We start from the raw sequence: 13,312 nt of genomic DNA on the forward strand, positions 1-13,312 counted from the left end.
CATCTACAACTGAACAGATGTACCTAATAAAGTGGCTTCTCACAAATGTAGTGACGAAACCCCTGTGGCTGAGACTTTGTTATCGAACTTAAACTTTATGTGAGCCCTTTATTATTCAGTATTGAACGTAGCCAGTCTGCTCTTTATTCCAACTGCTTTCTTTCCACATCTGTCTGCACAGTAACGGGACTTCCTCTGCGGTTAATTTATGCTTTCTATTTCGTGTTGCATTATTTTATTTTTAGAGCACGTTACCTGACTGGTTTTGTCCCTGCACTGTTCTGTGTAGCATCTTCAAATGTCCACTAGATGTCACAAAGACACAGTGAACGTGGAACATGCGTGAACCTGTCGTGTGGATTGTGACATGCTCTGAATCCACAGACACGCACAACAACAGGGAAATTACACAAAATGCACTCAAAAGATTGAAGAGTTCGTTTTAACCTATGACATAACAGGACTTAACCATCAAAGACGGCAGCAGTGAATGTAAGGAGCGGTTCTGAATCAGGCCTGCATCAGCTGCGTGAGTCGCTGTGTAAACCACACACAGCAGTGCACAGGCTCAGTCTGTGACTGTGCTGCAACAAACAAAAGTAAAGGCGTTCTTATGCATTTAGGCGTTTGGATGGTTCTACGTGCTGAGAAGCAAAACAAATCCTGTTTGTCGTGTTTTTCCTGGAACACACCAGCAGCTGTCAGTAGTTACAGCTGGAGGAAGACGGGGCGTTCCCCTCACATACAAAACACAAAGTTCCAGGAACAGTGAGGCGTGTGTGGGAGCTCTGCTTCTTCCAGGCTTACCGGACTTTGTGGCTGCTGTGGTTTATAAAGGAGGATGAAGATGTTGCTGTTTCTCCTCCTGAGCGGTAAGAAACTCTCTGAGCTCCGTTTACCTGTTTAACCTGCACTCAGTCACAGCACAGCGCCACAAATTCACTCATTCCCGGAAAACAGCGAGTGTGTGAACGATGTCTGAGAGGCTGAGGACCAACAGACTGCGGGCTTTCAGGTGAAAGTTTCTAGCAAGAGACACTAACTAACCACAGTAGCTATGTGCTACAGTAGCTCAGTGTGCGTGGGCGACGCTGATATGAGACATGAGTGCAGGGCTGATAAGCGTTAAGTCGCATGTGATTATTAACAATGTTTGGAGAAAACGACACGAGGTCAGTGTGTTGCTGTCGGTCATCAGAAAGCAAACACCTCTTTTCTTCCCTGCTCTGCTGTGTGGTTTTCCTGCGATCTAAAACTATTTTACAAATGCGGACAAACCTGAAAAAATACTAATTACACAATATATTAAAAACCTAAATGCATGTGAGGAACCGTGGAGTCATTTTTGACCAGAACATGTCCTTCAACGCACATATTAAACAAATATGTAAGACTGCTTTCTTCCATTTGTGCAACATCTCTAAAATTAGAAATATCCTGTCTCAGAGTGACGCTGAAAAACTAGTTCATGCATTTATTACTTCCAGGCTGGACTACTGTAATTCATTATTATCAGGATGTCCAAAAAACTCACTGAAAAGCCTTCAGCTAATCCAAAATGCTGCAGCAAGAGTCCTGACAGGGACTAGAAAGAGAGAGCATATTTCTCCTGTTTTGGCTTCCCTTCATTGGCTTCCTGTTAAGTCCAGAATTGAATTCAAAATCCTGCTCCTCACATACAAGGTCTTAAATAATCAGGCTCCATCTTATCTTAATGACCTTGTAGTACCATATCACCCTATTAGAGAACTTCGCTCTCGCTCTGCAGGCCTACTTGTTGTTCCTAGAGTATTTAAAAGTAGAATGGGAGGCAGAGCCTTCAGTTTTCAGGCCCCTCTTCTGTGGAACCAGCTTCCAGTTTGGATTCAGGAGACAGACACTATCTCTACTTTTAAGATTAGGCTTAAAACTTTCCTTTTTGCTAAAGCATATAGTTAGGGCTGGACCAGGTGACCCTGAATCCTCCCTTAGTTATGCTGCAATAGATGTAGGCTGCCGGGGGATTCCCATGATGCACTGAGTGTTTCCTTTCCAGTCACCTTTCTCACTCACTATGTGTTAACAGACCTCTCTGCATTGAATCTGTAGCGACTTCCTCAGTCGCTAGAGGCCGGGGACTGAGCTTGCCTATTTGCCTGATGCGCTGTCAACTTTACGCAATAATGCGAGAGGTGGAATTGCTTACTTGTTTATTAAAGTGCTTGAAAAGTTTACAGAGCAATAAAACATCACAGGCTCTAACGCAACAATTAAGGGGAAACTCGTTGTGCTGCGGTCAACAAAAACTACGGCTACCCAGCCCTCTGTCAAAATCAAACCAGTGAAAGACAGACTGACAACGCTCTCTTAATGCCACCGCTAGCACCCATGTGACTCCCATTACACATCACCATAGCAACCAAACAAATGAAAACCCAGTGATCATCAAAAATTCAATACATTTAGTTATGGCTCCTACAGAATCAAATCTGTTATATGATTGTTGGGTTTTTCTCTGTATCTACTGTACAATATGAAGCGCCTTGAGGCAACTTTTGTTGTGATTTGGTGCTATATAAATAAAATTGAACTGAATTGAATGTGCACCAATGGCCTGATACTCACAGATTATATCAATTTCTAATTATGTTTGAATTAACAAATTTCTAGTTATTTACAAATTGAAACAATAAAGGGCAATTAAGTTCTAGATTTTATTTATGTTTTGGTCATTTGTGTATTTGTACATCTGGTTTCCGGCTATAATGTCACTTTTCATTCATCATTTAAACTCTGGGTCAAACCCACAACATGTATTTGATTTGAGTTTCTCTTTGTGTGTCCTCAGTTTCCCAGCATGCTCTGGCTGTGGTGGTGGAGGTGAATGAGGGGGAAAGGTCTGTCCTGCTGCCCTGTCTATTCTCAGGTATTACACCTGAGGACACCACAGTGATGTGGACTTGCAGTGACCTCGATCCCAAATCTGTACATCAACGACGAGAAGGAGGAGACGATGGTAGAGGACAAAACCAGCGTTACAGCAGACGCACATCAATGAATCGTTACGCTTTCATCATTAAAGACTTCAGCCTCACTCTGAGGAAACCCACAAAGACTGACAGCGGCAACTACACCTGCTCCATCAGTGCTGGAGGGAAAGAACGGAGACTCAGAGACATCCAGCTGCAGGTCAAAGGTCAGCAACAAGCCCAACACCTGCCATAATTACAGGTCAATACTCTAGTCAAAGGTCAGAGGTCAAACTGACGCAAATTAATTCCGAAAGTCTTGTAAAAATACAGATGAAACCCGCAGCATTATTTAGCACAGATGTAACCTCAGAGGACACACAAACAACAAAGCAGGAGATGACTGCAGAGAACTGCTGCAGCCTCTGGAAAATGTGACAGACTCATGTCAGCTCGTGTGCAGAGGGCTGTGTTTACCACACATATTTCTGTAAATATGTAAATAAATGACATTCTATGCATCACCCAGCACAAAACACTCAGAGGAATTTTGCTGCCACTTTTACAGTTGACACTTTGGTTTCTTGTCCTCTCAGACCAGCAGGTGGAGGTGACGGTGAGGGAAGGGTCACAGTCTGTCATCCTGCCCTGCAACACAACAACATCTGACCTGCCTGAGGACAGCACAGTGGAGTGGACTCGCTCTGACCTCGGACTCATCACAGTCCATGAGTATTCTAACAGAAATGATGACCTTATGACTCAGGACGAAGTTTACAGGGACCGAACGAAGATGAATGAAGACCTGCTGAGAACTGGAGACCTCAGTCTGACCCTGAAACACCCCAAAGTGAAAGACACGGGACGATACATCTGCACCATCTACAGGGACAAAGACATACTGAGACAGAAAGTAGTGCTGCAGGTCAAAGGTCAGTGCTGTAAGTTGAGGTCAGAGGTCAGTTTTCTAGATACAGGTCAGAAATCTTTTTTTATGCTTCTCCACAGAACCATTTCCATCCTGGTCCAAAGTTTTAGTGGGTCTCCTGGTTCTCCTGGTTGTTCTTGGGGTTTCTGGAGGTCTTTTTTTTTCATTTGCGGCAGTATTTCATGTCAGGTGAGTTTCTTCTACTACACTACCCATAATGCCGAGCGTTAGCAGGTGTCTGCACATTTTTCAAACCTCTTTTCCCCACTCTGCGACACACCTGCCGGGGATCAAACACTGGTTTGTGGCTCTATAAAAAGGAACTCCGTAAACCTTTGACATCTGACAAAAAGTCAGAGCACTCTTGAGACAACCATTCATTTAGTGTTAATGGTGATAACTTCATCAATTTCTTCACAAATACAATTTTAACCATTAGAGAAAGAATTACCCACAAGATCAAGGTGGCACGGAGGGAGGTTAGCCAAGTATCGGAGCTGCAGAAAGGTGCTACAAGAAGGTGCCTAAGAAGTCCAGCAAGCTGTCGATGTCTGAGGCCTTGCAAACTGCCAACCAAATACGCACAGACTTGACCAACTGCCAAAAAATGTAGTCAGATGATAACAAATAGAGAAGGTCCTACCAGTGGCTGGACAAAGCTGGACTGAAAGACAGCACAGAGGCACTAATCATGGCAGCACAGGAACAAGCTCTGAGCACAAGATCCATAGAGGCTGGAGTCCATCATACCAGGCAAGACCCCAGGTGCAGGCTGTGTAAAGATGCCCCAGAGACAATCCAGCCATAACAGCAGGGTGCAAGATGCTAGCAGGCAAGGCATACATGGAACGCCATAACCAAGTGGCCGGCATAGTGTACAGGAACATCTGTGCCGAGTATAACCTGGAAGTCCCGAGGTCAAAATTCTCCTAGGGTGGTGGAGAATGACCGAGCTAAGATCCTGTGGGACTTACCAACTGGATATAGTGGTGATAGACAAACAGAAGAAGACGGCTGTAGTGATAGATGTAGCTGTACCGAGCAAGCTCAGGGTACGCAGTGTTATTGTATATGCATGTTTCTGCTTTAATCTGCTGATACTGCTTTGGGCTTGGTGGAATTTAAACACAACAACATTGCTGGCAGAGGTAATGTGATTTCACTATAGTGTAAATTGCATAAACCAGCACATCAAGCAGGAAGTCTAGATTGATTCTCTCTTTAACAAAACCTAAACTCTGATCCAATTCAAAGCTTAGACAGAGCTGAGTGGATTTGACATGTTCTCATTGCCTTGAAGCCTTCTGAATGTCTTCCTTTCTGATGAAAACCCAGAAGTCCTGAGTAGTCTTTCAGGCATGGTATTCATCAGCCCCAGGCTGAGGCTCAGTCTGTCTGTTCTTCTTCATCCAACATGTCTGCAGCACTTTACAGGACGCTGCAGACGAGTTACCAAAGAACGAGTCAGGAACAAACTGAGACACAATCTGACTGAGACTAGAAGACAAGGAGGGACAGGGAGGTCATGTGACCATCATGTTGTGCTTTGTTGTCCCCTCAGTTTACAAGGTGGTGGTGGATTCAGGGGAGGAGTCTGTCCGGCTGCCATGCAAAGCTATGGTCAGATTACCCAACGATGCTAAAGTGGAGTGGACGGACAATTCCATTTCCAACAGGAAGGTCCACGTGTCTGACCAGGTTGGAGGACAGGACGAGGTTTACAAAGACCGAACAGAGATGAAGAGGAACCTGCTGAAACCTGGAGACTTCAGTCTGACCCTGAAATACCCCACAGACAAAGACACACACATCTACACCTGCTCGATCTACAGCCACGAAGGAAATCGTCCAATCATGAGCAAGAAAGTGGAGCTCATTGTCAAAGGTTAGTCGTGTGTTTATATTCAGAACTCACATATATTTCATATAATCCACATCTGTGACCTTTTAAACACGAATTTCATTTTATATATGTATATGTATGTACATATGTGTTTGTGTGTAATATAAAAATAGATCTCCATGGTAACTGAACACATCAGCTGGTCTGCAGCAGGTCATGTTCAGAGTTTGAGGCTCAAAGTGTCCCATTTTCACTGATTGTTTCCCGACGACATGCTTCACGTGTGATATGGATCCTCTGCTGAAGGAATCTGCTTTCTATCCACAACCTGTTGATCCGTGTCTGACTAACAGCAGCGCAGGAAGCCCTGCAGTTACAGAGAAACTGTCTGAGTCGCATTGTTGCTGCAGTTTACCTGCAACTGCTGTGAAGAAAAACAGGCTTTAGATTTTGTTGATCCAGCTAAAACAAAGAAAGTATGGATATGTCGACCTTGTTTCATAGGACACCTCTGTGATAATAAGTGCAGTATCATTGTCTTTCAAAGACTGCAAATAAAGCTTTTATTCTAAAATAACACTGAGTTCATTAGGAACCAGCTCTGCTGCTGATTGGACATCAAAGGCAGCTTCAGGGGAATCAGTCAAACATGTTTTAACTACAAATATTTAACTTCAGTGCAAAACTTATTGTGCTCAGTGCTCTGTTGTTGTTTCAGTCCCCCAGGTGGAGGTGGTGGATTCAGGTGTAGAGTCGGTCCAGCTGCCCTGCAAAGCCACAGTTAATCTGCCTGAAGACGCTAAAGTGGAGTGGACGGACAGTTCACATATGGCAGAACAGACCTGGCAACCTTGAAGAACAGTTTGTGTTTTACAAAGATCGAACAGAGATGAAAAACAACCCGCTGACAACTGGAGACCTCAGTCTGACCCTGACATACCCCACTGACTGGGATGGAAAGACCTACACCTGCACCGTCTACAACAGACAGGGAAACACCCTGATGAAGAAACAGGTGGAGCTTAAAGTTAGAGGTTAGATAATACTTTGATTTTCACATGTGATGTACATAATATGGACATATCACCCTTTTAACACTAATGTATCGCCATACTTTATCCTCCTGGTGAGTTAGGAAAGATCGAGCTTACTGATCTGCAACAGTTTGGAAATCGATCAGCATGAAGCTGAAGGAGAAACTGTCAGAGCAAAATCTTAAAGTGAACTCTGAAGCTGATCTGCAGACATCCCAGGGAGGTTGTACAACAATAAATACAACAATAATCTAGACAAGGACGCACAACACAAAGAAACTCTACTTGGAAATCTTTCTTAAGTGAATCTGTTTCTGCTTTCTCGTTATTACATTGGAGAAGATTCTCAGCAATCCTACTTTTAATGGTCTAAGCATCAATTCCACATCTTTAACTTAACTTCAAAAAAAGAGATGTACAACTGAATGTCATCTGCATTGTGTAACAAGTAATGTCAAAGTGCCGGAAATCTGGTGAAGCGGGAACGTATATACCAGAAATAGTATGAGTCTCCAAAACTGAACCTTTTGGCACACCATAGGCATGATAAGCAGAAGAGGACCTGTGCATCCACGTAATCATCAGCTGTGAACAACAGAACAAAACACTGAGACATGGACAGGCAGTAAAGTCCAAGCTTCATTAATCTCATATGAGAGGGAAGAATTAAAGTGTCAACTCAAATAGAAATTTTCCCTCACAGCTTATGTTGTTTGTTGTCCTCTCAGTCTGTCAGGTGCAGGTGGAGAAGGGGGCGGAGTCTGTCCAGCTGCCCTTTCAAACCAAGAAAGACCTTCCTGCAGATGCTAAAGTGGTGTGGTGGGACATTCATGACAGGAAGGTCCACGTGTTTTCAGACCAGGCTGGAGAACAGGACCAGGTTTACAGGGACCGAACAGAGATGAATAACAACCCGCTGAAAGCTGGAGACCTCAGTCTGACCCTGAAATGTCCCACAGAGAGAGACAGTGGGACATACAGATGTAAAGTCTACGGGAGAACCAGCAGATACAAAAAAGTGCAGCTCAGAGTCAAAGGTTTGTTTGTTTGTTTCTTGTATAGCTGTACTTGTACTGTATAGCTCTGTGTAAATAATCATTCTGTACATTCAATAATCTTTAACCCTACAACTGTTTACAACTTGCATAGTTCCCATTTCTGTATAGCTGTATATCTCAGATTTCTGTAAAGTTATTTATTTCATATTCTGTATAGTTTTTCATATTTATATCCTGTACATAGTGTTAAGGTTCAAATATTGAGGAAGGAGAGTACAAACCACCATTGGTCCAGAAGATCTTGGTCAAACAATTGATTTTAATGAATACACACGTGTGGGAAGAACACTCTGTACGCAGACAGCAAGTGGTCTTCGACTTAATCAAAGCATACACAGATTTTTATAGCATCAGGGTTTGATTTACTGACGCCCCTTCATGCGTCACAGACAGGATATAGACATACGTCAATATCAAAACTACAATGACTTTTACCACCGTTCGAAAGAACATCATCTTCTATTTTCATGGCTGGCACTTCCTGTCTACCTTTCAGTTCTTGTCTTGTTCCTCTTTTACCGAGACACTTTCGCCGTTACAATCCAGACATGACTAATCTCTCTCTCCTCTAAATAAATCTAACTCATGTGTGTGTGTGTGTGTGTGTGTGTCACGACCTCACATGCTCTCTGTGTCACCTCTTCACCTACTAACTGTCTGTGTCTCGTCCTCAAATGCTCTTTCTCAATTCACCTGTTGCACTTCTGACCTTTTACCAGAACAGAGGCTCATCCTTATGTGTTACAACCTAACTGAGACTATGTATATGTCATCTACTAAATAAATGTTTTAACCAAGAACCTCTACTAAAACCTTAATATAAAATGACCTGATATAAATGTTTTGTAAGCATGTACGCAGTTTTAACCTTCTATAGCTCCAAGTCACTTGCACAATAGATTGTCCGGACATCGCGCCGAACAAAGCTTACAACCTCCAATTAATTGACCGAGCTCCAACTCTTTAATAAGCACAGATATGCAATATGTATAAAATAGTTATAACTGCACCTGAAATACAAGGTTAACATAATAACTGTATGCATAACATCTTAAGGCCTTCTTAAAGCTATCTGTTACATTGTTAAAGCCTCGTCTTAGCCTGCTGCTCAAAATAACTTTCTGCTTTCACTTCTGCAAACTCTCTGCAAGCCTGTTTCCTGTCAGCCTGTGACTTAGTCTTTCTGAAAGACACACACACTGTTCAACCTCTGAATGCAATATAAACTCCAGATTATATTATTAATGCAATGGTAATGATAATAATTATTTAACAATAGCAGTAAAATAATTTCCCTGCTCCACAATAGCCTGTACATAGCTTGTACTCACTACAGCCTGTACATACTTATAGTTATAGAATATTCACAACATACTTCATACCGTGTACATTATAACATACCATAATAGACCCATTTCTGTAATATACTTACATATCTATACTATTGCTAATATATATTGTAATATATCTATATCACTAAAGCACTTCTGGATGGATGCAAACTGCATTTCGTTGCCCTGTACCTGTGCATGTGCAATGACAATAAAGTTGAATTCTATTCTATTCTATTCTATTCTTAGTTCCTGTCTGACTGTGTTGTGTCTCCTCTGCAGGGAGAGTTCAAACAGGGGACATCAGGAACAGAAGCAGCTCCATTGATCCGACTCCTCTGATGGCTGATCAATCAGTTTGATCTGTGTGTTCTTTGATTATTGATCAGTGATGTCAGAGTGGAGTCAGTGTGATGTTGTTGTTGTGTGTTTGAGACTTTTAGTGTCCATGAAGGTCTCTGCTGCCGTAGATCCTCTGAACTGTGACAGAGGTCTCACTCTGGAGGAAACTCTCAGCACTTTCCAGCAGCTCCTCCATCATGGAGGACGTTCCCTCACTGTAACAGGTGGAGGAGAGAGGAGAGGAAGCACAGGTGGATCCTCTGAGGAAGAGGAGCATCCTACAAACCACATGATCACATCAACACAGTCGTTATCTATAAAGTCAAATTGTTGGGTTTTCAGAATCAGAAAGTTGCCTTTTACCTCTTATGTCACCATAGTAACTGACTGAAAACATCAATTTCTGTTATTATTATTATTTATATCTTTTGTTATTTTCAAACATGTAAATAATTATGATCCAGAGAAGTCTGAAGTGAACTAAACACAAACATGTGTGTTACGAAAAACAAAGAGAAAAGTTTATGTCTCTTATTTATTATTTATTTTGGTCAAACTTGCTTCGGAGGCTGACAGCAGCAGCAACTACTTTTTCTCTCGTAGTCGTGGCTTTTATGGTGGTGCTGTTGTTTATTTCATGCAGTTTGGTACATCCAAATCGTGGGATGTGGATAAAAGAATGAATGCATTTCATCAGTTTCATGGTGTTATAGTGTGATGATATCTGTGCTTCTTTATGTGCTATGGAGCTTTTGTTTTCTCCTCATATTGACTCCCTTTTGGGGGATCATTATGAGTCGAAATTCAAGATTTGTCAAGATTATAAAAGTCTCTGTATCCAGGCCCTACAAATGCATACACGCATCAATATTACCTTCAGACACAATGAAATTATTTTCATTAAAACTCCTGTTTTGCGGATTCATTTGCAGTGTTTTGTTTTTGTATAAATTAAAAGTTATATTAAAATGTTAAACAGAAATAAGAATGCCTGCATTTGTAACAGAACAAATACACAGCATTAGGCAATTATAAGGCTTCTCATAAAAAAACACAATGCAAAAGGGTTTATCAACACACAAAGCACTCGTATTTGCCAGGTAAGACTAAAATATGAGGCCACGAATGATAATAAAGAGCCATTGGGAGACAAAAGAGCCGGTGTTCCAGATTTGCTCGTCTTTGGGAGCCGTGGGACAGAAAACAGGCGAGCTTCTCATCACTAACACATATGCCGGTGTTGTGCCAAAAAGTGATTGTCTGCCAGAAACTGATTGCCGTCCGCGGGAGCGCGCGCAGCTGCTTAAAGCTGCAGCGCCCGGATTACTTGCGTTGCCAGCTACTTCCGTGCAACTGATATAACGTGGGGGGAACCCAAACACATTTATGCCTTTGTTATTAGGCAAAGGTATGCATTTATGGAGCTTTAACGTTTCTTGAAACCGAATTATGACGCTATCAGAAGGTTGCTTTCAGTGTGTAGCGCAGTCACGAATGACTACACGGAATAATTAATGCCTACAGGTTTAGTATGTCTACTCTCGTTGTTCATATTTGTTATAAGACTGTCGAATAGTAGTTAAAACAATAAAGACCTATTGTGCCAGTATCACCATGACTCTTTCTTGTTTGTGCAGAATAACGACTGAGAACATGGCATTTTAGCGCTACCAAAAAGTGATTGTGGCCTATAACTTGTGATATATTATATCCCAAAAACTCTTCAAGAACTGCTGAATAACTTGTACAGGAACAATAAAACAATAAATAAAACTGACAATATGCCATTTTCAAGCTGCCAAAAAGTGATTGTGGCCTATAAATTGTCACTGAAACAATATTTCTGCTTCAAACTTGTTGGGTATCATCCAAAAGGATGATATGTGGCACATCATATCCCAAACAGTCTCTAAGAAATGCTGAATAACTTTTAAAGGATCATTAATACCTATAATGTGCCATTTTAAGCCTGCCAAAAAGTGATTGCCACCTAAATCTTGTCACTGAAACAATGTTTCTGCTTCAAACTTGGTGGATGTCATTCAGAAGGGTCCTATGTGACATATTATATCTCAAACACTATCCAAGAGCTGCTGAATAACTTTTAAAAGAACATTAATACCGATAATATGTCATTTTCAACCTGTGCATAAAACGTCAAATTTCAAAAATGTTGTAATTTAAAAATAACCCAAAAAAAGGATAATGGCCAAATGGAAACAGGTGGAAGGAGAGCTGCTTAAACACATTAGGAACACCAAGTAATAGGAAAGACAAAACAAACGGTAATAAAAATGTCTTTCCAATACAGCAATTATTAATTGAAACGAAAACCAAAAACAAATAACAATTAAATCCAATTAAAGAAGAAACCACCAGTTAAAATAAACCAACAAATAGACCAGAAACAGGGGGTATAGCGGAAGCTCAACACCAATTAACCATGGAACAACAATATTAATTCTTTGCATACAGTAACTATGGTAACATGTTAGGAAACACAAAATAATTGAATAATCCTACAAACAAATTGCAATCAAAGCTGAACTCTAATGTTGTGAACAACACAGAAACACACACAGCAACACAAACATAAATTAATGAATTACTAAACAAATAAACAACCAATAAATATTATAGGAGACAACGATACAAAACAAGAAACATTTCAAAAACGTTGAAAAATTGACAGCGACCCTCTGACCAGCATGCTTCACAAACAAATGGGTTTTTTTTGGTCTTGCAGGGCTTCTTGGCACAGCTCCTGTGGTACCACCGTGGGTAAATCTTGCAGCCAGTATGAATTAGACAAAACAAGGTAACATGAATATTTTGTTAAAAGTGTTATACAAATAAGTATGTAAATAACAATCTTGCAAAATACTCAGTCCACCATTCATTACAACTTCTGAATGACATGCAGCAAGTTTGAAGCAGAAATAGTATTTCATTAACAAGATATAGGCCACAATCGCTTTTTGGCAGGTTGAAAATGACATATTATTATATTAATGTTCTTTTAAAAGTTTTTCAGCAGTTCTTGGAGAGTATTTGAGATATAATGTGTCACATAGGACCCTTCTGAATGACATCCACCAAGTTTGAAGCAGAAATATTGTTTCAGTGACAAGTTATAGGCCACAATCACTTTTTGGCAGCTTGAAAATGGCATATTGTCAGTTTTATTGTTCCTGTACAAGTTATTCAGCAGCTCTTGGAGGCTGTTTGAGATATAATGTGTCACATGTAACCCTTTTGGATGATATCCAACAAGTTTGAAGCCGAAATATTGTTTCAGTGACAAGTTATAGACCACAATCACTTTTTGGTAGCGCTAAAATGCCATGTTCTCAGTCGTTATTCTGCACAAACAAGAAAGAGTCATGGTGATACTGGCACAATAGGTCTTTATTGTTTTAACTACTATTCGACAGTCTTATAACAAATATGAACAACGAGAGTAGACATACTAAACCTGTAGGCATTAATTATTCCATCGTGATGCGTGTAGTCATTCGTGACTGCGCTACACACTGAAAGCAACCTTCTGATAAGCGCCATAATTCGGTTTCAAGAAACGTTAAAGCTCCATAAATGCATACCTTTGCCTAATAACGAAGGCATAAATGTGTTTGGGTTTTTCCCCCCCACGTTAAGTAATCCGGGCGCTGCAGCTTTAAGCAGCTGTGCGCGCTCCCGCGGACGGCAATCAGTTTCTGGCAGACAATCACATTTTGGCACAACACCTGTTAACGTAATAACCAGTTGATCTGGGGGACAGGACACCGGGAGTTTCCGTGAAACCGAAAGTAAACAGTTGATATGTTA

General features: G+C 41.1%; 1 pseudogene across 1 annotated transcript; it reads left to right on the forward strand.

Annotated features, from left to right (window-relative positions):
• The first annotated feature begins 434 nt into the window (after positions 1 to 434).
• On the forward strand, positions 435 to 9,504 carry LOC147333814 (uncharacterized; annotated as a pseudogene). Its single transcript, XR_015128355.1, has 8 exons — positions 435 to 872; positions 2,828 to 3,175; positions 3,545 to 3,880; positions 3,957 to 4,065; positions 5,438 to 5,761; positions 6,438 to 6,753; positions 7,482 to 7,790; positions 9,425 to 9,504. The product of XR_015128355.1 is annotated as an uncharacterized LOC147333814 (transcript).
• Positions 9,505 to 13,312: the final 3,808 nt, after the last annotated feature.

This window comes from Aulonocara sp. 'chitande type north' Nkhata Bay, linkage group LG3 (assembly GCF_057382095.1).
Source record: "Aulonocara sp. 'chitande type north' Nkhata Bay isolate Kocher_YH1m ecotype deep benthic linkage group LG3, A_spYH_male_GT1.1, whole genome shotgun sequence".
NCBI classification, from domain to species: Eukaryota; Metazoa; Chordata; class Actinopteri; order Cichliformes; family Cichlidae; genus Aulonocara; species Aulonocara sp. 'chitande type north' Nkhata Bay.